Genomic DNA, 23,732 nt, shown 5'->3' with positions numbered 1-23,732 from the left:
ATTAATTTGCCTCGTACTCTTCCTTTTTTCTTTGCCCTTAGTTTAAATGGAAATTTGCAGGGTCTAGTAGATATCTAGTCTTTTTAATGAACTCAGACTGATTCTTCCTTTCAAATCTTGCACTGTTCTGGGATCTGAGAGTTGAAAACAGAGATTATTTTTGGCCCAGAAGAGAGGAAGGGCCATGCAATGCTTCATGAAGAGGCAAATCACATCCACTGCACACCTAGCCCGAGAACAGTGGCTTGGTGCAGGGGAAACAGTGATCCTGGGTTTTGGGAAAAGAATCCCTCTCAGGATGCAAAATGATAATGAAGTCACTTTATGGCTACTGCTGCAGTTTTGGGGTTGTAGTAGCCTCTGCTCTGCTTGAAACCCCTCCCTCCCTTCATGTAGTTGCAGATCCGCTAGCCATGCCGTATCCTCAAACCTTTCTTCCTTGGAAGGAAGGAATTCCTATCGGGTTCATGGCATCCTGTCCCTCATCCCAACCCAGTGAACTCACATCACCCTCTAAGGGCCTTCTTCGGCTGAAGGGGCTGACAAGGGAGCAGTAGTTTCCCTCAAAAGCAGTATGACCAGACTAGCAAGGTAGTGGGGAAAGGAAGGCAGATGAATGTATTGTACTGGATTTGATGGAAAGTGAAAGGAAGTGGTTATGCATAGATGAGACATGGGAAGAGCGATGATTGGGAGGATGAGTGGGGGGACAGGGAGCATCTCCATAGGCTTGGTTGGTTAGATACCATAATTATCCAAACTGCACTGTTACATCAAATATTTTAAGGTTTGCCCATCACTAATTTATAAGATTCTGTAGTCGTTGCACATCATCAGTGTTCTTGATCTTGTAGTCATTGGGACTTTTCAAACAACTTTTGCAGGTGCTACTAATACTAGATGCTCATGCTGATACTACTAATAAATTAATTACCTTTGTGATAGTGTTAGTAAATTGTTCAGTACAGTAATTGTGGCACTGAACAATTTTTAACATTATTATTGAATTAGGGTATGTCTACACTACGAAATCAGGTCGAATTTATAGATGTCGGTTTTTTAGAAATCGGTTTTATATATTCGAGTGTGTGTGTCCCCACAGAAAATGCTCTAAGTGCATTAAGTGCATTAACTCGGCGGAGCGCTTTCACAGTACCGAGGCTAGAGTCGACTTCCGGAGCGTTGCAGTGTGGATAGCTATCCCACAGTTCCCGCAGTCTCCGCTGCCCATTGGAATTCTGGGTTGAGATTGCAATGCCTGATGGGGCTAAAACATTGTCGCGGGTGGTTCTGGGTACATATCGTCAGGCCCCCGTTCCCTCCCTCCCTCCGTGAAAGCAAGGGCAGACAATCGTTTCACGCCTTTTTTCCTGAGTTACCTGTGCAGATACCATACCACGGCAAGCATGGAGCCCGCTCAGGTAGCCGTCACAGTATGTCTCCTGGGTGCTGGCAAACGCGGTACTGCATTGCTACACAGTGGCAGCAACCCATTGCCTTCTGGTAGCAGACGTGCAATAGGACTGGTAGCCGTCATCGTCATGTCCGAGGTGCTCCTGGCCGCGTCGGCCGGGAGCGCCTGGGCAGACATGGGCGCAGGGACTAAGTTTGGAGTGACTTGACCAGGTCATTCTCTTTAGTCCTCCAGTCAGTCCTATTGAACCGTCTTATGGTGAACAGGCAGGCAATACAGATTGCTAGCAGTCGTACTGTACCATCTTCTGCCGGGCAGGCAAGAGATGGGGATGGCTAGCAGTCATATTGCACCATCTTCTGCCGGGCAGGCAAGAGATGAGGATGGCTAGCAGTCGTATTGCACCGTCTTCTGCCGAGCAGCCATGAGATGTGGATGGCTTGCAGTCCTTCTGCACCATCTGCTGCCAGCCAAAGATGTAAAAGATAGATGGAGTGGATCAAAACAAGAAATAGACCAGATTTGTTTTGTACTCATTTGCTTTCCCCCCTCCCCTGTCTAGGGGACTCATTCCTCTAGGTCACACTGCAGTCACTCACAGAGAAGGTGCAGCGAGGTGAATCTAGCCATGTATGATTCAGAGGCCAGACTAACCTCATTGTTCCAATAAGAACAATAACTTAGGTGCACCATTTCTTATTGGAACCCTCCGTGAAGTCCTGCCTGAAATACTCCTTGATGTAAAGACACCCCCTTTGTTGATTTTAGCTCCCTGAAGCCAACCCTGTAAGCCATGTCGTCAGTCGCCCCTCCCTCTGTCAGAGAAACGGCAGACAATCGTTCCGCGCCTTTTTTCTGTGCGGACGCCATACCAAGGCAAGCATGGAGGCCGCTCAGCTCACTTTGGCAATTAGGAGCACATTAAACACCACACGCATTATCCGGCAGTATATGCAGCACCAGAACCTGGCAAAGCGATTCCAGGCGAGCAGGTGACGTCAGCGCGGTCACGTGAGTGATCAGGACATGGACACAGATTTCTCTGAAAGCATGGGCCCTGCCAATGCATGCATCATGGTGCTAATGGGGCAGGTTCATGCTGTGGAATGCCGATTCTGGGCTCGGGAAACAAGCACAGACTGGTGGGACTGCATAGTGTTGCAGGTCTGGGACGATTCCCAGTGGCTGCGAAACTTTCGCATGCGTAAGGGCACTTTCATGGAACTTTGTGACTTGCTTTCCCCTGCCCTGAAGCGCATGAATACCAAGATGAGAGCAGCCCTCACAGTTGAGAAGCAAGTGGCGATAGCCCTGTGGAAGCTTGCAACGCCAGACAGCTACTGGTCAGTTGGGAATCAATTTGGAGTGGGCAAATCTACTGTTGGGGCTGCTGTGATGCAAGTAGCCCACACAATCAAAGATCTGCTGATATCAAGGGTAGTGACCCTGGGAAATGTGCAGGTCATAGTGGATGGCTTTGCTGCAATGGGATTCCCTAACTGTGGTGGGGCTATAGACGGAACCCATATCCCTATCTTGGCACCGGAGCACCAAGCCGCCAAGTACATAAACCGCAAGGGGTACTTTTCGATAGTGCTGCAAGCTCTGGTGGATCACAAGGGACGTTTCACCAACATCAACGTGGGATGGCTGGGAAAGGTGCATGACGCTTGCATCTTCAGGAACTCTGGTCTGTTTCAAAAGCTGCAGGAAGGAACTTTATTCCCAGACCAGAAAATAACTGTTGGGGACGTTGAAATGCCTATAGTTATCCTTGGGGACCCAGCCTACCCCTTAATGCCATGGCTCATGAAGCCGTACACAGGCAGCCTGGACAGTAGTCAGGAGCTGTTCAACTACAGGCTGAGCAAGTGCAGAATGGTGGTAGAATGTGCATTTGGACGTTTAAAGGTGCGCTGGCGCAGTTTACTGACTCGCTTAGACCTCAGCGAAACCAATATTCCCACTGTTATTACTGCTTGCTGTGTGCTCCACAATATCTGTGAGAGTAAGGGGGAGACGTTTATGGCGGGGTGGGAGGTAGAGGCAAATCGCCTGGCTGCTGGTTACGCACAGCCAGACACCAGGGCGGTTAGAAGAGCACAGGAGGGTGCGGTACGCATCAGAGAAGCTTTGAAAACCAGTTTCATGACTGGCCAGGCTATGGTGTGAAAGTTCTGTTTGTTTCTCCTTGATGAAACCCCCCGCCCCTTGGTTCACTCTACTTCCCTGCAAACTAACCACCCTCCCCTCCTCCCTTTAATCATTGCTTGCAGAGGCAATAAAGTCATTGTTGCTTCACATTCATGCATTCTTTATTCATTCATCACACAAATAGGGGGATGACTACCAAGGTAGCCCAGGAGGGGTGGTGGAGGAGGGAAGGAAAATGCCACACAGCACTTTAAAAGTTTACAACTTTAAAATTTATTGAATGCCAGCCTTCTTTTTTTTGGGCAATCCTCTGTGGTGGAGTGGCTGGTTGGCCGGTGGCCCCCTCACCGCGTTCTTGGGCGTCTGGGTGTGGAGGCTATGGAACTTGGGGAGGAGGGCGGTTGGTTACACAGGGGCTGTAGTGGCAGTCTGTGCTCCAGCTGCCTTTGCTGCAGCTCAACCATACACTGGAGCATACTGGTTTGATCCTCCAGCAGCCTCAGCACTGAATCCTGCCTCCTCTCATCACGCTGCCGCCACATTTGAGCTTCAGCCCTGTTTTCAGCCCACCACCTCTCCTCCCGGTCATTTTGTGCTTTCCTGCACTCTGACATTATTTGCCTCCACGCATTCGTCTGTGCTCTGTCAGTGTGGGAGGACAGCATGAGCTCGGAGAACATTTAATCTCAAGTGTGTTTTTTTTTCTTTCTAAGCTTCACTAGCCTCTGGGAAGGAGAAGATCCTGTGATCATTGAAACACATGCAGCTGGTGGAGAGAAAAAAAGGGACAGACAGCGGTATTTAAAAAGACACATTTTATAAAACAGTGGCTACACTCTTTCAGGGTAAACCTTGCTGTTTACATTACATACATAGCACATGTGCTTTCATTACAAGGTCGCATTTTGCCTCCCCCTACCGCGTGGCTACCCCCTCAACCCTCCCCATGGCTAACAGCGGGGAACATTTCTGTTCAGTCATAGGTAAACAGCCCAGCAGGAACGGGCTCCTCTGAGTGTCCCCTGAAGAAAAGCACCCTATTTCAACCAGGTGACCATGAATGATATATCACTCTCCTGAGGATAACACAGAGAGATAAAGAACGGATGTTGTTTGAACGCCAGCAAACATACACTGCAATGCTTTGTTGTACAATGATTCCCGAGTACGTGTTACTGGCCTGGAGTGGTAAAGTGTACTACCATGGAGGACGCAATAAGGCTGCCCTCCCCAGAAACCTTTTGCAAAGGCTTTGGGAGTACATCCAGGAGAGCAGCGAATGCCAGGGCAAAGTAATCCTTTCACATGCTTGCTTTTAAACCATGTATAGTATTTTAAAAGGTACACTCACAGAGGTCCCTTCTCCGCCTGCCGGGTCCAGGAAGCAGCCTTGGGTGGGTTCGGGGGGTACTGGCTCCAGGTCCAAGGTGAGAAACAGTTCCTGGCTGTCGGGAAAACCGGTTTCTCTGCTTGCTTGCTGTGAGCTATCTACAACCTCATCATCATCATCTTCTTCGTCCCCAAAACCTGCTTCCGTATTGCCTCCATCTCCATTGAAGGAGTCAAACAACATGGCTGGGCTGGTGGTGGTGGCTGAACCCCCTAAAATGGCATGCAGCTCATCATAGAAGCGGCATGTTTGGGGCTCTGACCCAGAGCGGCTGTTCGTCTCTCTGGTTTTCTGGTAGGCTTGCCTCAGCTCCTTAAGTTTCGCGCGGCACTGCTTTGGGTCCCTGTTATGGCCTCTGTCCTTCATGCCCTGGGAGATTTTGACAAAGGTTTTGGCATTTCGAAAACTGGAACCGAGTTCTGATAGCAAGGATTCCTCTCCCCATACAGCGATCAGATCCCGTATGTTCCGTTCAGTCCATGCTGGAGCTCTTTTGCGATTCTGGGACTCCATCATGGTCACCTGTGCTGATGAGCTCTGCATGGTCACCTGCAGCTTGCCACGCTGGCCAAACAGGAAATGAGATTCAAAAGTTCGTGGTTCTTTTCCTGTCTACCTGGCCAGTGCATCTGAGTTGAGAGTGCTGTCCAGAGCGGTCACACTGGAGCACTCTGGGATAGCTCCCGGAGGCCAATACCGTCGAATTGTGTCCACAGTACCCCAAATTTGAGCCGGCAAGGCCGATTTAAGCGCTAATCCACTTGTCAGGGGTGGAGTAAGGAAATCGATTTTAAGAGCCCTTTATGTCGAAATAAAGGGCTTCATCGTGTGGACGGGTGCAGGTTTACATCGATTTAACGCTGCTAAATTCGACCTAAAGTCCTAGTGTAGACCAGGGCTTAGTGTATTATCAGTGTTCACTCAAACATATAGCCCTCAACACCACTAAATAAATAAATGTTATGTCAGCGCCCCCGACAGTTCCATTCTTGTGTTTTGTGTTAAAAATCATGAGTGATGAATGCTGTAGAGAAGCAGTGCTCATAAGCACCACTTAGCCGTTGTGCGCAACTCAGGAACTCTTACTTAAGTGGGGAAGGAAGGTGCCACTCTCCGTACAAAGCTCCAGAGGTCCTTAGGGGGAATGGAGCCTCTCACCAGCAGAACCAGCAGAAAGGATGGTTTGTTGTGGTCTGGTTTAAGAAATTTCCCAATGGTCTTATTATGCTGTTGATTTCACATGCATAACTGTTCAGGCCCCACGAAATGGCAGATGCTTCTCTCTTAGTGGAAGCATGTTATTCTATAAATTTTCAGGATAAGTGTCATACAAAATGTAGACTCAGTAATGTCTTAGCCAAATTTTTAGTATCATATTACACTGTCCAAAGTTCTGGGAGGGAATAACTGTATGTGAACATCCATTACTGCTTAATCTACCTGGTAGTCTATTGAGGATATTAGCATATGCACTTGGTCCATGTCGGTCTGGTAGATTCAACACACAATTAATGCCTGCTTTTTATATTTAAAATTTGACTATTTGCCAATTGTGACTGTACAGATTTCCATACATATTTAGCAAGACACCTGAGCAACTCTATTTTCCCAACTAATTTTGAAGATAAAACCAGGATTTTTAGAAAGAGACCAAGGAAATTATGCACCCATATTCCATTCAAGTTCATTGGAATTCAGATGCATAAATCCCTTAATATCCTTTGAAACTCCCAGTCCACATTTCTTGATACATTAGTGATTAACTTAGTGGAATTGCGACTGCTGGTTCAAGAGCCTAATTGTCTCAAGGTTCAGTTAGCAAAAATGCAAATTCCATAGCTAAATAAAATATTGTTGTTTGAACAACCTGTTTTAAGCACACCTTTAATTTGAGACATCAGACAAGAAAAAGAGATTAGTGCTAATAGTGATTGCTGACTCATAACTAATACCTAATATAGGGACAGATGTGTGAAATAATTATGTGTATTCCAAGAAAGCTAGACTATGAAATGTCAGATTTAGCAGTTTTCATAGTCCTGATTTGATTTTGACAATAAGATGTTGTGAGAAAATAAAAGAAGCAATATTGAAAATGGAAAAGGAGTACTTGTGGCACCTTAGAGACTAACAAATTTATTTGAGCATAAGCTTTCGTGAGCTACAGCTCACTTCATCGGATGCAGTCAGTGGAAAATACAGTGAGGAGATTTATATACACACAGAACATGAAAAAAAATGGGTGTTATCATACACACTGTAACCAGAGTGATCACTTAAGGGGAGCTATTACCAGCAGGAGAGCGGGGATGGGAGGGGAAATCTTTTGTAGTGATAATCAAGGTGGGCCATTTCCAGCAGTTGACAAGAGCGTTTGAGGAACAGTGGGGAGAGGTGGGGGAATAAACATGGGGAAATAGTTTTACTTTGTGTAATGACCCATCCACTCCCAGTCTCTATTCAAGCCTAAGTTAATTGTATCCAGTTTGCAAATTAATTCCAATTCAGCAGTCTCTCGTTGGAGTCTGTTTTTGAAGGTTTTTTGTTGAAGAATTGCCACTTTTAGGTCTGTAATCGAGTCACCAGAGAGATTGAAGTGTTCTCCGACTGGTTTTTGAATGTTATAATTCTTGACGTCTGATTTGTATCCATTTATTCTTTTGTGTAGAGACTGTCCAATTTGACCAATGTACATGGCAGATATTGCTGGCACATATCACATTGGTGGATGTGCAGGTGAACGAGCCTCTGCTAGTGTGGCTGATGTGATTAGGCCCTATGATGGTGTCTCCTGCATAGATTTGTGGACACAGTTGGCAATGGGCTTTGTTGCAAGGATAGGTTCCTGGGTTAGTGGTTCTGTTGTGTGGTTGCTGGTGAGTATTTGCTTCAGGTTGGAGGGCTGTCTGTAAGCAAGGACTGGCCTGTCTCCCAGGATCTGTGAGAGTGATGGGTCGTCCTTCAGGATAGGTTGTAGATCCTTAATAATGCATTGGAGGGGTTTTAGTTGGGGGCTGAAGGTGACGGCTAGTGGCGTTCTGTTATTTTCTTTGTTGGGCCTGTCCTGTAGTAGGTGACTTCTGGGTACTCTTCTGGCTCTGTCAATCTGTTTCTTCACTTCAGCAGGTGGGTATTGTAGTTGTAAGAATGCTTGATAGAGATCTTGTAGGTGTTTGTCTGAGGGGTTGGAGCAAATGCGGTTGTATCGTAGAGCTTGGCTGTAGACAATGGATCGTGTGGTGTGGTCTGGGTGAAAGCTGGAGGCCTGTAGGTAGGAATAGTGGTCAGTAGGTTTCCGGTACAAGGTGGTGTTTATATGACCATCGCTTATTCGCACCTTAGTGTCCAGGAAGTGGCTCTCTTGTGTAGACTGGTCCAGGCTGAGGTTGATGGTGGGATGGAAATTGTTGAAATCATGGTGGAATTCCTCAAGGGCTTCTTTTCCCTGGGTCCAGATGATGAAGATGTCATCAATGTAGCGCAAGTAGAGTAGGGGCTTTAGGGGACGAGAGCTGAGGAAGCATTGTTCTAAGTCAGCCATAAAAATGTTGGCATACTGTGGGGCCATGAGGGTACCCATAGCAGTGCCGCTGATTTGAAGGTGTACATTGTCCCCAAATGTGAACTAGTTATGGGTGAGTACAAAGTCACAAAGTTCTGCCACCAGGTTTGCTGTGACATCGGGGATACTGTTCCTGACGGCTTGTAGTCCATCTTTGTGTGGAATGTTGGTGTAGAGGGCTTCTACATCCATAGTGGCGAGGATGGTGTTATCAGGAAGATCACCAATGGATTGTAGTTTCCTCAGGAAGTCAGTAGTGTCTTGAAGATAGCTGGGAGTGCTGGTAGTGTAGGGCCTGAGGAGGAAGTCTACATAGCCAGACAATCCTGCTGTCAGGGTGCCAATGCCTGAGATGACAGGGCACCCAGGATTTCCAGGTATATGGATCTTGGGTAGCAGGTAGAATACCCCAGGTCAGGGTTCCAGAGGTGTGTATGTGCGGATTTGTTCTTGTGCTTTTTCAGGGAGTTTCTTGAGCAAATGCTGTAGTTTCTTTTGGTAACCCTCAGTGGGATCAGAGGGTAATGGCTTGTGGAAAGTGGTGTTGGAGAGCTGCCTAGCAGCCTCTTGTTCATATTCCGACCTATTCATGATGACGACAGCACCTCCTTTGTCAGCTTTTTTGATTATGACGTCAGAGTTGTTTCTGAGGCTGTGGATGGCATTGTGTTCTGCACAGCTGAGGTTATGGGGCAAGTGATGCTGCTTTTCCACAATTTCAGCCCGTGCACGTCGGTGGAAGCACTCTGTGTAGAAGTCCAGTCCGTTGTTTCGAGCTTCAGGAGGAGTCCACCCAGAATCCTTCTTTTTGTAGTCTTGGTAGGAAGGTCTCTGTGGGTTAGTATGTTGTTCAGAGGTGTGTTGGAAATATTGCTTGAGTCGGAGACGTCAAAAATAGGATTGTAAATCACCACAGAACTGTATCATGTTCGTGGGGGTGGAGGAGCAGATGGAGAGACCCCGAGATACGACAGATTCTTCTGCTGGGCTAAGAGTATAGTTGGATACATTAACAATATTGCTGGGTGGGTTGAGAGAACCACTGTTGTGGCCGCTTGTGGCATGTAGGAGTTTAGATAGTTTAGTGTCCTTTTTCTTTTGTAGAGAAGCAAAGTGTGTGTTGTAAATGGCTTGTCTAGTTTTTGTAAAATCCAGCCACAAGGAAGTTTGTGTGGAAGGTTGGTTTTTTATGAGAGTATCCAGTTTTGAGAGCTCATTCTTAATCTTTCCCTGTTTGCTGTAGAGGATGTTGATCAGGTGGTTCCGCAGTTTCTTTGAGAGTGTGTGGCACAATCTGTCAGCATAGTCTGTGTGGTATGTAGATTGTAATGGATTTTTTACCTTCAGTCCTTTTGGTATGATGTCCATCTGTTTGCATTTGGAAAGGAAGATGATGTCTGTCTGTATCTGTACGAGTTTTTTCATGAAGTTGATAGATTTCCACTCCCTACAGCTAAATTCAGTGCCTTGCATAATGATAGGTTTCAGGGTAGCAGCCGTGTTAGTCTGTATTCGCAAAAAGAAAAGGAGGACTTGTGGCACCTTAGAGACTAACAAATTTATTTGAGCATAAGCTTTCGTGAGCTACAGCTCTCTTCATCGGATGCATTCAGTGGAAAATACAGTGGGAAGATTTATATACATAGAGAACATGAAACAATGGGTGTTACCATACACACCATGTTTATCCCCCCTCCCATCTCCCACTGTTCCTGAGACGTTCTTGTCAACTGCTGGAAATGGCCCACCTTGATTATCACTACAAAAGGTTCCCACCCCCACCCCCTGCTCTCCCACTGGTAGTAGCTCACCTTACGTGATCACTCTGGTTACAGTGTGCATGGTAACACCCATTGTTTCATGTTCTCTGTGTATATAAATCTCCCCCACTGTATTTTCCACTGAATGCATCCGATGAAGTGAGCTGTAGCTCACGAAAGCTTATGCTCAAATAAATTTGTTAGTCTCTAAGGTGCCCCAAGTCCTCCTTTTCTTTTTTGCGAATACAGACTAACACGGGTGCTACCCTGAATATTGAAAATGTAATACTAATTGATTATTATTTGAAAAATATTACTAAATACAGTGCACTGAAAGATTTGCCTTCATATTGAAAGTTAGAAGTCGATTAAAATTCTCTAAACTGTAACATATGGTCATAGGCAACATTAGTTTATCTGACACATTGCCACCATGGAATTTAATTTGGTGGAATGAAGTACAGAACGATGAGATTAAAAACATTACTGTAGTGGAGGGCAGCAGACTCTCTAGGTCTGTGTTTAGACACCAACAAATCTCCAAAACCTCTTTTAGTAGATCTTCTGTTCTCAGTACAGCCACACAGGACTTTTTTTTTTATATGGAACATTTAATTATATTAGACAAAAAGAATAACAAAAAAAGGAAACCAAGATGGATTTGAAATAGGCAGCAGATGCTAAGAGTTGTTAACTGCAAAGAAAAAAGAAATATATTGTTGCTGATTGCACTGCTACTGTTAAGAGTGTGTCAGCACTTCTATTATAAACTTCTCACAAGTATATAGCACAGCTGTAAAATTTTTCCCCAAGTTAACACTTGCCACATAAAGTCTCAATCTTGTAATAAATTTATTTGTGTGTGTATGAATGCATATATATAAAATCACATACAAATACATTTATTACAAAAACATGACTATATATATAATTATAATTGAAAAAACAGCCAAAATTATTTGGCTTTTATAAAAACACACATATGTCTGGTTTTAAAAAGCAAAATCATTTTAGCTGTTATTCAGTTTTACTCTGTATGCTAAAAATGAAGTGTTTTGGTTTGATGTTTCTCTGTCCTTTTTTGACCCAAAAAATAGCTTCATTTCGGGATTCTTTTGTTTGTTTTGAAATGCTTAGTGAAAATTAGTTCTTGATATATAAAACTTGTCTGCCATTCAGTATTAAAATTTATGAATGTTAACTTATTTCATAATGTTTTTATCTTTATATACATATTAATATAATGCCACATTATAAGACAAATTATTAGGATACTAAATAAGGATTTAAATATTCTTTTCAGTCTGGCATACTAGGTAAGTACTAAGTGTTTTAAATATTTGACGAGGCATACAATTACTAGACAAAGTTACCAGAGAAGCTGCCTGCAACATATGTGACTGAACCACTATGATCTCTATAGTAAACACCTGTTTACCCATGACCACTGACAGAGTGAAGTCAAATCTCACATTATTTCCTTATGCCATTTTGCCTTTTTACAAACAATTATGAATTAAGCATTGACTGTCAAAGTTATTTTTGAATTTCCTGCCTTTTGTTGATTTGTGTCTCAACCTTAACTTTATTTATGCATAGGGGCTTTGTATTTAATCTTTTACAAAAGTTGGACTTTCTAGCTGTAGGGAGACTGTCAAATGGATTAGGTTAATGTGAAGATGTATAGCTGTGAGAGAAAGCAGCAATCATATACACAATTGTGTAACTGTCTTTTCAGTTTTCCATTCTAATTCTGTAGTTTATTGATTCCCTGGGTATTGAGAATTTATTTCTAAGGAATACTTCCAGGAGTAAAATATTACTTACAAGGTTAATGATGGTGCATCGTGCTTGGTACAGAGAAAAACACAAAGGTGGGATTTATGTTTAGAGATGAAAAGATTTGATGAAATGAGCTGGTGTGAGAGTAGGAGGGTCTCATGATCTCGCAACTGTGCTACCCAGGCAGTTACTAAGAATTACTAAGAAAGCTTGGCTTTCTCAGCTGTGGGGAAAGATAACCTTGGGTTTTAGAGTCAGTCTCTCTCGCTTTCACCAGAAAATTCAATCCTGGACCTGAGAAACCTTTTTGAAATAAGTTTTGTCAAAACCAGTAACTTTTTATGAAAAGCTTTGGTTTCGATGACTTGGTGTTTTTGGACAAAAAAAGTTTCATCCAAAAAAATGCCTGAAGAACTCCACCCATCATTTCTGTATACTTATTGTCACTTGTACACTGCAAAAGATACAACTGAGCTGGAGTGCTTGTCTTGTTTCATTTTGATTCCCTAATAGTTCTGGACTTCGCAAAATTAAGGAATTCCCCACTTCCAGCTGTTAATTGCGTGGGACTTCTCAGGCACAGTGAACGCGAGTGTAATGTTCTCTTGATCCCTTAAGATTCTGAACACTGAAGCTGAGCTGAAGAACTCCAGATTTCTGGCCTTTTTGTTCTCTAGCTAGTCGCTCATGCATATAATGATTAGGGTCGTTCCTCCCTTACGTCACCTCTTCTCCTCACGCCCTCCAATACATTTAGTGCTCCTAAGAAATTTTGAATGTGAGTGGCAGGGGGAAGAGGTTTCATTCAAGAATTTCATGGATGTAGGCTCTATTTACAAATACCTGTCTGGAAGGCCCTATGATAATGTTTGTACTGACTGGTGCTCCACTGTCACAAGCGAAATCATTATTTCAAGTAGCTTCTGTCTTCCTAATTAGAAGGAAAAAATTTAAAAGAAAAAAAATGAAGTATAATTAACAAGATTAAACTATAAGTGCTGATGAAAAAATGTTATGTTAGAATAATATCATTATAGATTCAATATACACTATATCATCACTGGTATTAAAGGAACTTGCATATAAATTCTGCCTAAAGAATAAATGTCCCTCTTTCTTAAAAAGTGCCTAAAGCAGTATGTGTGCATGTATCCTTTCTCACGGACTGAATATTGCCTGAGTAAACTTGATTTAAATATTAAGAAATTGTCACAGGGCAGTTTGCCTCTGTGATTAAAAATAGGTCCAGCTTTCCTGTGCCAAGGCAGGTGCTCCCAGTTGAGCTAATTAAGGAGGGAAGGGCTGCATCTGGGTTATAAAGGGTCAGAGGGATTTCTGCGAGGGCTTCGGGGAGAGAGGGTCTCCTCCACAGGGAAACTAATGATCCAACCAGCAGACCAAATTTGGTGATGAATCTTGGTCATGTGCCACCTAAGGCACATTGCGCATACGCTAAGAAGTGGTCCCCAAAGAAGGATGTTGGGGTCGTGGAAGAAGACCCAGCGCCTCAGTACCTGTTGGGAAAGGGCACACAGTTATTGTCAACAGAGATAAACTCCCAATAGATGTGAGCTGAAAAAGGAGAATCAATAGAAAATATATTTGCTAGTCAAAAAGATTTTCTCTTTATGTATTACGGATTATGCAAGCTCTCCCTCAGTTTCTATCATTTAAATACACATAGCTTTTACTGCTTCTCTCAAAATAATACTAAATTGCTACATTGTCGAGTACTTCTTTTCTTGTTGCGAATACAGACTAACACAGCTGCTACTCTGAAAACTGTCAATTGAGCTTCAAGTTTCCCTTATTTGTTTTCTTCTCAAAACTGGTCTTTCCCTATTTCTGTTTTCCTTCACAGTTGTACACATAAGTATTCTTTTCTCCTCTGTTTCTTTCCTCCTTTTTATGGCCTAGATCATGCAAAAATTAAAAACATGAGTACTACTCTCATGAATAAAATTAAATGTAAATAAATCTTTGCAAGATCAGGGCCTATATTTTTATCTTCAATGTTATTTTCTGTAATTTTCTAAATTCTGAAATTTGTTGTTTTCCAAGGAGTCTTTCTTTTCAAAAAAGTACTTTGTTTCTATATTCTTCTTTTGTTCTCCTATTATTTGGGAACTCAACAGTGAGCACCTGTTGAAGACACACAAATAAATGAACTGTATCTCAGATGGTCTGCAGAGAGCCCATTACTTTTTTTTGTTATTTTGCTTTGATGGGTTGCAAATTTTACTACAGTGATCTGTAAACTTCAGAGAGAGTTGTATAATCTTATATTCATTAATGATACTTCCCTTGGAAAAATAAATATAGCAACTAACAAGTTTAAAAAAATACTAGAATGTTCTATGTTTTAGAATCATATAAGAGGTAAAATCTTTCTTCCTTTCAATGAGACTGTGGCAATCTGGAGAATTAACAGCATATTTCAGAACCTTTTAAGTTCCCCTTAATTTGAAATTAGAAACATGAATTATTTATTATATACCGTAGCTAGGTCATTTTTATATATTTAATGTATTTTTATATTTTCCATGTATTTTCTAAAAAACTAAGTTCTGAATTTGACTATTTACTGATTGAGAGTACAATCTTGCAAACACTTATGCACAGGAAGCCAACAGGTTTATTCATGTGAGGAAAATTCAACATATGCACAAGTGTCAATGTTTGCAGAGTCAGAGATCCAATTTGTAAAGCTCCTTCTTTTTAGCAGTAGTACTCAAGCAGTGGATTGATATTTATTCATCTAAATAGAGTTTCATTATTAATCATTATTTTTTTAAAAAGTCAATTAAAACTTTGTCAACACTAATCTTAGCAGCTGAAGCAACAACAAAAACAAAAAAACCTTTTCTACACACTGGCAGTCTCATATGTAATTCATAACTATCAAAAATTTGTTTTCTCTGCTTAACTTTTAAGACTATTCCTAATGTGATAAGAATTCTGTGCAGTTTTCTTTAAAAGTTGGTTTACAGTGCCACTGTGCATCTTGAAGCCTCATACAGTGAGATAAATTACAGCAATAATATATTTTTCAAATACTATATAGTTGCAAATCCTTTGTCCTTCAGTACATAATAAAGGATTTTCTCCTCGAACAATGAGGTAAACTGAATTTTTAAGGGTTTTTTGTCTTGCTAGCTGGTGAACTGCACCCCTTTGTGTGTGCCATCGCCAAAACACTGTGCGATATAATGGCTAGTTAGAGGAACCTGATGTAGAAGCACTTTTGGATCAGTATGCACAGAGCATTAGTCTCCCACCTGTGATTTGCATTCCATCTCTTCTGAGGTGGTCATTCTAAATTCAGAAGACTGTTATATTGTATTTCCCTCCCAGTTCCTCTCTGTAAGAGACATCCACAGCTACTGAGGCTTGCATTTAAATTCTTCTAAAAGGAACTTTCACAGTGTTTAAGGGTTTGTTGTGTTGAACGGATGGGAAACTAGAGGCAGTAGAGAATGGACATGATAGCAAAAAAAATTTAAAAATCCACAAAATTACAGAGTAGTTTCACAGTTAACCTTCTAAAGATACAATATAACAGCTTTCTGAATGTGCATTATTTTTGACTACTAAAAGGACAATATTTTTCTCATCTAATAAAAAAAATAGCAGTGACCTGTTTCTGTTCAGTACTATATGTAATCACAAATATATTTTCAGATTTCCATTTTATACATTTACTGTATTAGGACATAATAATTTAAGACTAAACTTTAGTTTGACCCAGAATGTGTGTTCTGTTTTCGTGTGATCTTTCAATACATTTTGCAGTTTTATGTGACCTTTTAAAAATAATATAAAACTTTTTTTCCTCAGTTAACATGTTAACTCTAGATTGCGTATAGTGCATCAACTGCTTGCCTCAAAACAGTGGCGGAAACCGAAATATTTGCTATGATATCTAATCAAGTTAGAGAACTGATAGCCTTAGCTCTGCATTTATTTATTTTTGTGGACTTGCTTTATGTCTGACTCTTAACTATATTTGATCATATTTTCCCTATGATGAAATACGCTCTGGTTAAAAAAATCTGTTGCCATCACAGTAAACCATAGAACTCTTCCAGGATCTAGCTGCAGAATAGTGTAGATGCTATGTTGTTACTGCTGAAGAGGACATAGTTCATTTAATAAGAAAGCTGAAAGGCTTTGTGCTTCCAGTAATAAAAATGACATCAAGGACCTACTCTGGTCAGCCTTAAAGATTTAAAGAGTTTGCCTTTAAAAAAAAAAATGTTCAAAGTCGCTTTTAATTTATGTATTTAAGTTCCTCATAAGTCAAGTGGAATGATTCTACCTTTTGAAATGTCAAGGTTCTTTTTAACCTAGCTTAGCTAACGACATTACTTGATTTGCAATTCTCTTTCATTCGGTGTCATATTGTTGCTTATTTATTAACTGTACATGTTGAACCACATTACTTCTAATTACAGAATGCCAAAAGCTTAATAAAAGGTATCCATAAATATGTAAGCACTGGGTCTTAATAGAACAAACAAACAAAAAAGAATCTTGCAGTAGGGGACATCTGAAAGTGAATAAAGTAAAGGAAATAAATAAAGTCCTAAAAGACACAAGTGCTTGATTTATGAAAGACAACAAATTATACATAGCCTGACCATTTTGAAATCCAGGTTGTGGATTTTAATTTTATTTTTTAAATCTTTTTATAACAGATAACTGTAATAAATCCATAGCCCTCAATTATTTACATTTTTACAAGAAAAGGTTTTGAGCTTGTCTGAACATTTTGTGCTAGACATAGTAACTGAGTATTATTCCCTTCCCATTTTTTTCATTAGCCCGAAGTCATCAATATTCTTTGTGTATGGTCATGTTACCACATAATATGTAGGATATATTATGCAGCTAAGCAACTCTCTCTTATGCCCATGTTTGAAAACGCATGTTTGTTAAATATGATGCAGCTGAGCTCCTCCATCAAGCTTAAACATGTAACTCTATCGGATTAACTCAGGGTTTAGACTGCGCCCCTATGTCTATATGTCCCAGTTAACTACAAAATAAGGATTCCACTCTGCCATGGGACTGGACATTAGTTTTGTTTAGATGAGTAAAGGAATACCCTCATTCTCTTCAATGGGGGAAATTCTTAGTTATCACTAATGTAAAACAGACAGACAGCACTATAACAGAATAAAGGGAAAGTATGAAGAAAATAGTACCAACAGTGAGCCCAGTGCTCCACAACGAGTGGGGTACTCAGGCCTTGTTTCGGGTGGGGGGAGGGAATTAAGCCTGAAGTGAACAGGAGCGTTTGTGATTATCAGGTGAGGCTCATCATCTTTATGATGAATCCAAACAGAAGGCTTAACAATTATTTTATATAAATATAATGGAATATCTTATATTATTTTATTTGTATGATCAGAACCTCTAGGCGCCCCAGTCATGGACCAGGACCCTTTTGGGCTGAGCACCATACAAACAGAAGAAAGAGATAATCCCTGCCCTGAAGAGCATACAGTCTAAATTTGAAACATGATTAGTCTTTTCATTTCTGTGAAAACCCTTTAATGATGTATTCATGCATACAGAAATTGGAGCAATGTCTAATTTTGCACACTTATGAAAGAAACAGCGCATCCCAGTATTTTTGATGTTTTCTGTAACATTTGCATAATATCTTGCAAAACTAATAACTTTCAAGGAATACTGTGAATGCTTAAATTTGCCCAGTAATGTAGGGGAAAAGGATTGGTATTAGAATTGGTCTGTGTTTAAAAAACAAAAAATAAAAAACAGCTTGCACAGGTGTATACTTAGTGCTCAAAGTACACATTCTCCAAACAGACGTCAATACTTCTTCCCGTGCTGCCTGTTCACAAAGTGTCATGAATTCAGTGGCCTCATGTTCCAGGCTTGGGGAACCTAGAGCAGAAAGTGCAATTTTTCTTTCCTGTAAATTATATTTCTTGAAGATGCTCTTCCACTTTGGGGTGCACCACAAAATAGCTGACACTGAAGGTCTGACCATTTTTTCAGTTGTCTTGTATATATTACCAATTTTCGAAAGTGGTGTTGGTGTTCATTGGTGTTGTTTTTTTTTTAAATGTGTTTAACTTCCTGCTAAATCATTTTAACCTGGAGAGTATAAGGTCAGGCTGCTCCTAAGAGGGAGCGCTGTTGGTCCCCAAATTCAACCAGCAGAGCAGTCCCTTTACCTCTTTGGAGTACGGCATGAGGAACAACCTATCAGTTCTTTGGTAAAAGCCTGTAGCCTACATTTGCCAAAGCGACTAGTGATTTTGTGTGTGTCAATTTTTGCGGGCCAAACGTATACAGCTTCAAGTTAAAGGATTTTCAGAGTACATGTGCTCAGCATTTTCTGAAAATCAAGTCCCTATAGGGCATCTCAAGTTGGGCACCTAAAATCACTAGATGCTTTTGAAGTTTAGGCTTTAAATTTTAGTAAGCACTCAGGAGATTGGAATATTAGGAGTGAAAACACAATGCTTTTTATCAATAGCATGAGCACTCAGCTCGTTCCCAATGGGGTCAGGCTTTGGCAAGTATCTAGCTCACACTGTGAATGCTCAGAGGCTTAATGCCAGTATTAGCGTAGTCATTCTATATGTATTCATAGTAGCATTACATCATCTCATGAGCCATAGTCTTGGTACCTTTCCTAACAGTGTCTCTCACAGAAACACAGTTTGCAGGTAAAACAAAAATTAGCTCTTTTGCTAATTTGAAATGAGGCTGCAATTCAGACATTTGGAAATGAATAAATATTAATAAAATGATAAAAATTAAATGTTCTTAAAGAACTTCCTATTTTAATTTTTTTTATATTTCAGACCTTTAATAGTCAGTGTGTCCTTTTTATTTTTTGCATATTTTTGTAATGTATCATTTTTATTTTTTCTGAATGATATGAAAATAAGTGATTTTTCTCTGGTTTCAGAGTAAAATCACCTTTTAGCTCTTCTGTTTATCTAGGGAGAAACAAACATCTTATTAATTACTTGTATATGCCCCATAGTGAGCAATTGCATAAAGACAAACTAAAAACACATTGACACTACTGCCTGCTGCTTTGTTTTAACTCACTGGAACAATGAAAAACTAAGAACTGCTTTAATTGGCTAGATATTAATGCTGGCCATATTCAGCATTAGAGGGATAGTTTCTATATTCCGAGGCAAATCTATGCACAACCCACTTCCACAGGAAATTGTGCCATATTGAAAGATCAAGTTATAACATGGTAGTGCCCTGAATTGATCATAACACATTTTGGTTTTGCTAATGTAGACAATACCAAACCTTGTTATTCAAACCGTGTTACAGCAGGGTCTAACTGTAACCAGAGTCTGTGCCAGCTTCTGCCAGCAAAGAACCCATCATAAAGTTTAGCAACATAAAGTTTAAAGTCTGTTGAATGGAGTCCCAGTGATAGACAAAATCTCTCCAGCAAGGGGACCGCTGTAGCCTGAAAAATGAGTGATATTGACTGAAGGAAGGGCCATGGGTTGAGCAATCAGTGAATGCACTGATGCAACATATCCTTGAGGTACCCTCTGCCTCAGGTACCCAGAGGTACCCTCTGTATGTTCTGGCTTCCTTTTGCCCCTCAGGGCTACCGCCCCAGTACTCCCTCAAAGCAGCAGTTTGTACCTCTTTGGGCCAGTGAGTATGAAGCAGGTAGTGGAGGGAAACCTTTCCAGTTAATCTATAATTATTTTTCTTCTAAAGAAGTTAACTTTGTCATATTGATCAACTTGCTTATTTTCCTAGATTGATGTTCAAGGGGGACCTAAACCAGTGTGGAAAAGTTTGGAGTATGTTACCACTCATACAACCTCCTTTCTGCTTCAGACTCTGAAAATAATACCTACATCTTTCATTGAGATAAAAGATAGCAGCCATTGATTTTACTAGGAGCTACAGAAAGATCTCCATTGTCTCTCTTTGATGAGATAGGGACAACTGGACTCTCTGTTCTGCCTAAACAAGGCCCATCAGTTTTGCAGTAAACAGATCTTACCCTTCCTTCCATGCCATGTTGTTGCACCTTGTCAGACAATTAAAGGGGGAAAATTAACAGACCACTCTGTTCAAATGCTGTTAGGAGAATAAAAACTAACAACCTCTTTAATCAATAAATACACAAGTGCATTTTGAAATTAATGGAGACTCCAAACTGGGATCACATCCCTCACAATGGTGTGTTTTCCCTTTGCAATTCATTTTCTTTCCATACTTGTTTATGATTTATGGCCATGGGAGTGCACAGGCAACTAAGACTTCAGTTTGCTTGTCCAGCAAGAAGGTATGGCTGTCTCAATTTCTGACTTGTGTTGGAGTTCTCGCTCTCTCAAGCAGGGGTTAAAGTGTGGGGAAATAGAGGAAAAATGCAGCTCCCTAACCTCCTAAGTTGGTGCTGTGAGAGCTCCCTCTTTTATTTCAGACCACTTTAAACACTGATTTCAAGTAAATTAAAATTATTGTTGTTGCTGCTCTGCTTTTGTTTGTTCCATTTGAGACTGGTAAGCCAGGGTTTCTTATTCTTATTCTCTTGTTTTTAGTGTGTCTGACTCTCACTTGTATGTTTTTTCCTTGCCTGGGCTCAATTTGAAGGTGTAGTTTGCTAGTAACCTGATCCGTGGTCTCTTATGACAGGGTAGTGGGAAGAGAGGATCAGGGCTTTTCAGCTCTGGTCACCTTGTTTTGCAGATAATGCAGTCAACAGCTAGATTTTCAACAAACGTGGACAAGGGGAATCCAGTGGACATACTGTACTTTGATTTCCAGAAAGCCTTTGACAAGGTCCTTCACCAAAGGCTCTTATGTAAATTAAGTTGTCATAGGATAAGAGGAAAGATCCTTTCTTGGATTGGGAACTGGTTAAAAGACAGGGAACAAAGGGTAGGAATAAATGGTAAATTTTCAGAATGGAGAGGGGTAACTAGTGGTGTTCCCCAAAGGTCAGTCCTAGGACCAATCCTATTCAACTTATTCGTAAATGATCTGGAGAAAGGGATAAACAGTGAGGTGGCAAAGTTTGCAGATGATACTAAACTGCTCAAGATAGTTAAGACCAAAGCAGACTGTGAAGAACTTAAAAAAGATCTCACAAAACAAAGTGATTGGGCAACAAAATGGCAAATGAAATTTAATGTGGATAAATGTTAAGTAATGCACATTGGAAAAAATAACCCCAACTACACATACATTATGATGGGGGCTAATTTAGCTACAACTAATCAGGAGAAAGATCTTGGAGTCATCGTGGATAGTTTTCTGAAGACGTCCATGCAGTGTGCAGCGGCAGTCAAAAAAGCAAACGGGATGTTAGGAATCATTTAAAAATGGATAGAGAATAAGATGGACAATATCTTATTGCCCTTATATAAATCCATGGTCCGCCCACATCTTGAATACTGCATACAGATGTGGCCCCCTCATCTCAAAAAAGATACATTGGCATTAGAAAAAGTTCAGAAAAGGGCAATTAAAATGATTAGGGGTTTGGAACAGGTCCCATATGAAGAGAGATTAAAGAGGCTAGGACTTTTCATCTTGGAAAAGAGGAGACTTAGGGGGGATATGATAGAGGTATATAAAATCATGAGTGGTGTGGAGAAAGTGAATAAGGAAAAGTTATTTACTTGGCCACCAAATGAAATTAAAGGGCAGCAGGTTTAAAACAAATAAAAGGAAGTTCTTCTTCACACAGCATTCAGTCAACCTGTGGAACTCCTTGCCTGAGGAGGTTGTGAAGGCTAGGACTCTAACAGGGTTTAAAAGAGAACTGGATAAATTCATGGAGGTTGAGTCCATTAATGACTATTAGCCAGGATGGGTAAGGAATGGTGTCCCTAGTCTCTGTTTGTCAGAGGGTGGAGATGGATGGCAGGAGAGAGATCACTTGATCATTACCTGTTAGGTTCACTCCCTTTGGGGCACCTGGCATTGACCACTGTCGGAAGACAGGATACTGGGCTGGATGGACCTTTGGTCTGACCCAGTATGGCCATTCTTATGTTCAGCCAAGCTAGAGTAGTCTATGTAGCAACTTTAGAGGCCTGCAAACTTCGTAGCAGCTGAAAGAAGGTTTTATTTGATTTTAAGAGGGAGATTAAAGTTTGCAAGCTCTTGGCCAGTCAGATACTTCAAAGACAATTATTTCTGCCAGAAAGACAAGCAATAGTTTAATTTGCTAACTATAACAGAGTAGGCTTTGGGATAAAATAAGTACAATTTGATTACTTGCTACTGATACAAAAGACAATTTGATTTGATTTTAAGATGAAGAAGGCCTCTAATGGTAGGGAGATGGCTTTTATGAGTGAAATTCCCTCTCTCTGATACCTAGCTACAGCCTTACAATTGAAAACTTAGCTGCTTGTGCCAAGGCCAGGAAGTATAATTTATAAATCAATCCTTGAATTGTATACTAATTTAAAAAATGTATATGCAAACTTTACAGACCCAGACTTGATTGATTAAAAAAATAGAATGAAATGTCTGGATTACATGAAACCATCCCATTGGCTTTAAGCATTAAAAAACAAGGTAGATAAAAATAAATTAAAAACAGATTATTTTGTATTTAATTAAATACAGGTATATGTTAAAAAAAAATCTGTGTAAAATTACATTTAAAATTGACAACCTGTGTTAAAGCCTAAACTACTTACAGTCTATTAAAATCATTTAAATTAAATACAAAACATAGTATAAACTATTACTGCCAAGTTTTAAAGAAAGTCAAAGTACCAGGAAGTCACTGACTAAGCACCTGGAACCAGCATTTGTTGAAGTGCTAAACAAGCATTTGACAGCAGTAGCCTCTTCGTCAGATTCAGATAAAGTATTTTCTTCATTTCAGTTTATTCAGCTAGTTCAGTTCAATGACTAGTCCATTCAAAGTTAGGAAAACAAGCTTTTCTGCTTTTTCTCTTCCAAACTGTGAATAAAGACCAGGCATGAGAAAATGAGATCTACTGGTTCTAAACCTTTGAAGGACTGGTGACCAGAAACAAGCAGTTCAATTCATTCAGTACAGATAATACTTTCTTTATTTAATAAACCAGGTAGCTTTAAATGCAAAAAGTGTTTGGATATATAATGGAAGAGTCATTGGTCCAGAGAGAGAGAGAATAAGTATAAGAGTGACTCTGTAGCCTGGTGGTTAAAACTCCCACCTGGGAGGTGGGAGACCCGAACTCCCAGTCCCTGTGCCCCAAAGCCTTTTAAAGTATTTATCCACAGTGGAATAGCTTCAACAGGAGAGACTGAGGGAGATGCCAGTTCAGATCTCTTCTTGCCCTCAGGTGGAGCAAGGACTTGAATCAGGAGTCTCCCATATCCATGGTGAATATCCAAACACTATGCTAAAAGTTATGAGGGAGCCTCCCCTCCGCAGCCTCTTGCAGAAAAACATTGTGTAAGTGCCTAACTCCAAGAGAAGGTTTTATTTTATTTAAAAAAGGATCCCTGTCTTTTCTCAGTCATTGTATAAGGATCCTAGGCACCAAACTCAGGCTTTGTGAATCCTAGGGATTTTCTAGGCACCTTAGCATTGCCAAAACTAAGTTCCTTTTCGGCTGTAGCCCCCTTTGTTTACCCTACACTTAATATTAAGGCTGTTTGCTGTTTATACCCACCCATAACTTATGC

At 40.8% G+C, this 23,732-nt stretch overlaps 1 protein-coding gene across 1 annotated transcript in view; it reads left to right on the top strand.

The window, feature by feature from the left end:
* FBXL17 (F-box and leucine rich repeat protein 17) overlaps window positions 1–23,732 on the top strand; it is a 488,246-nt gene that overhangs the window by 331,863 nt on the left and 132,651 nt on the right. The window lies entirely within an intron of this gene.

Source organism: Lepidochelys olivacea (genome assembly GCF_965140295.1).
Source record: "Lepidochelys olivacea isolate rLepOli2 genome assembly, chromosome: 5".
Lineage (NCBI taxonomy): Eukaryota > Metazoa > Chordata > Testudines > Cheloniidae > Lepidochelys > Lepidochelys olivacea.
This window is presented reverse-complemented; position numbering and strand designations above follow the sequence as displayed.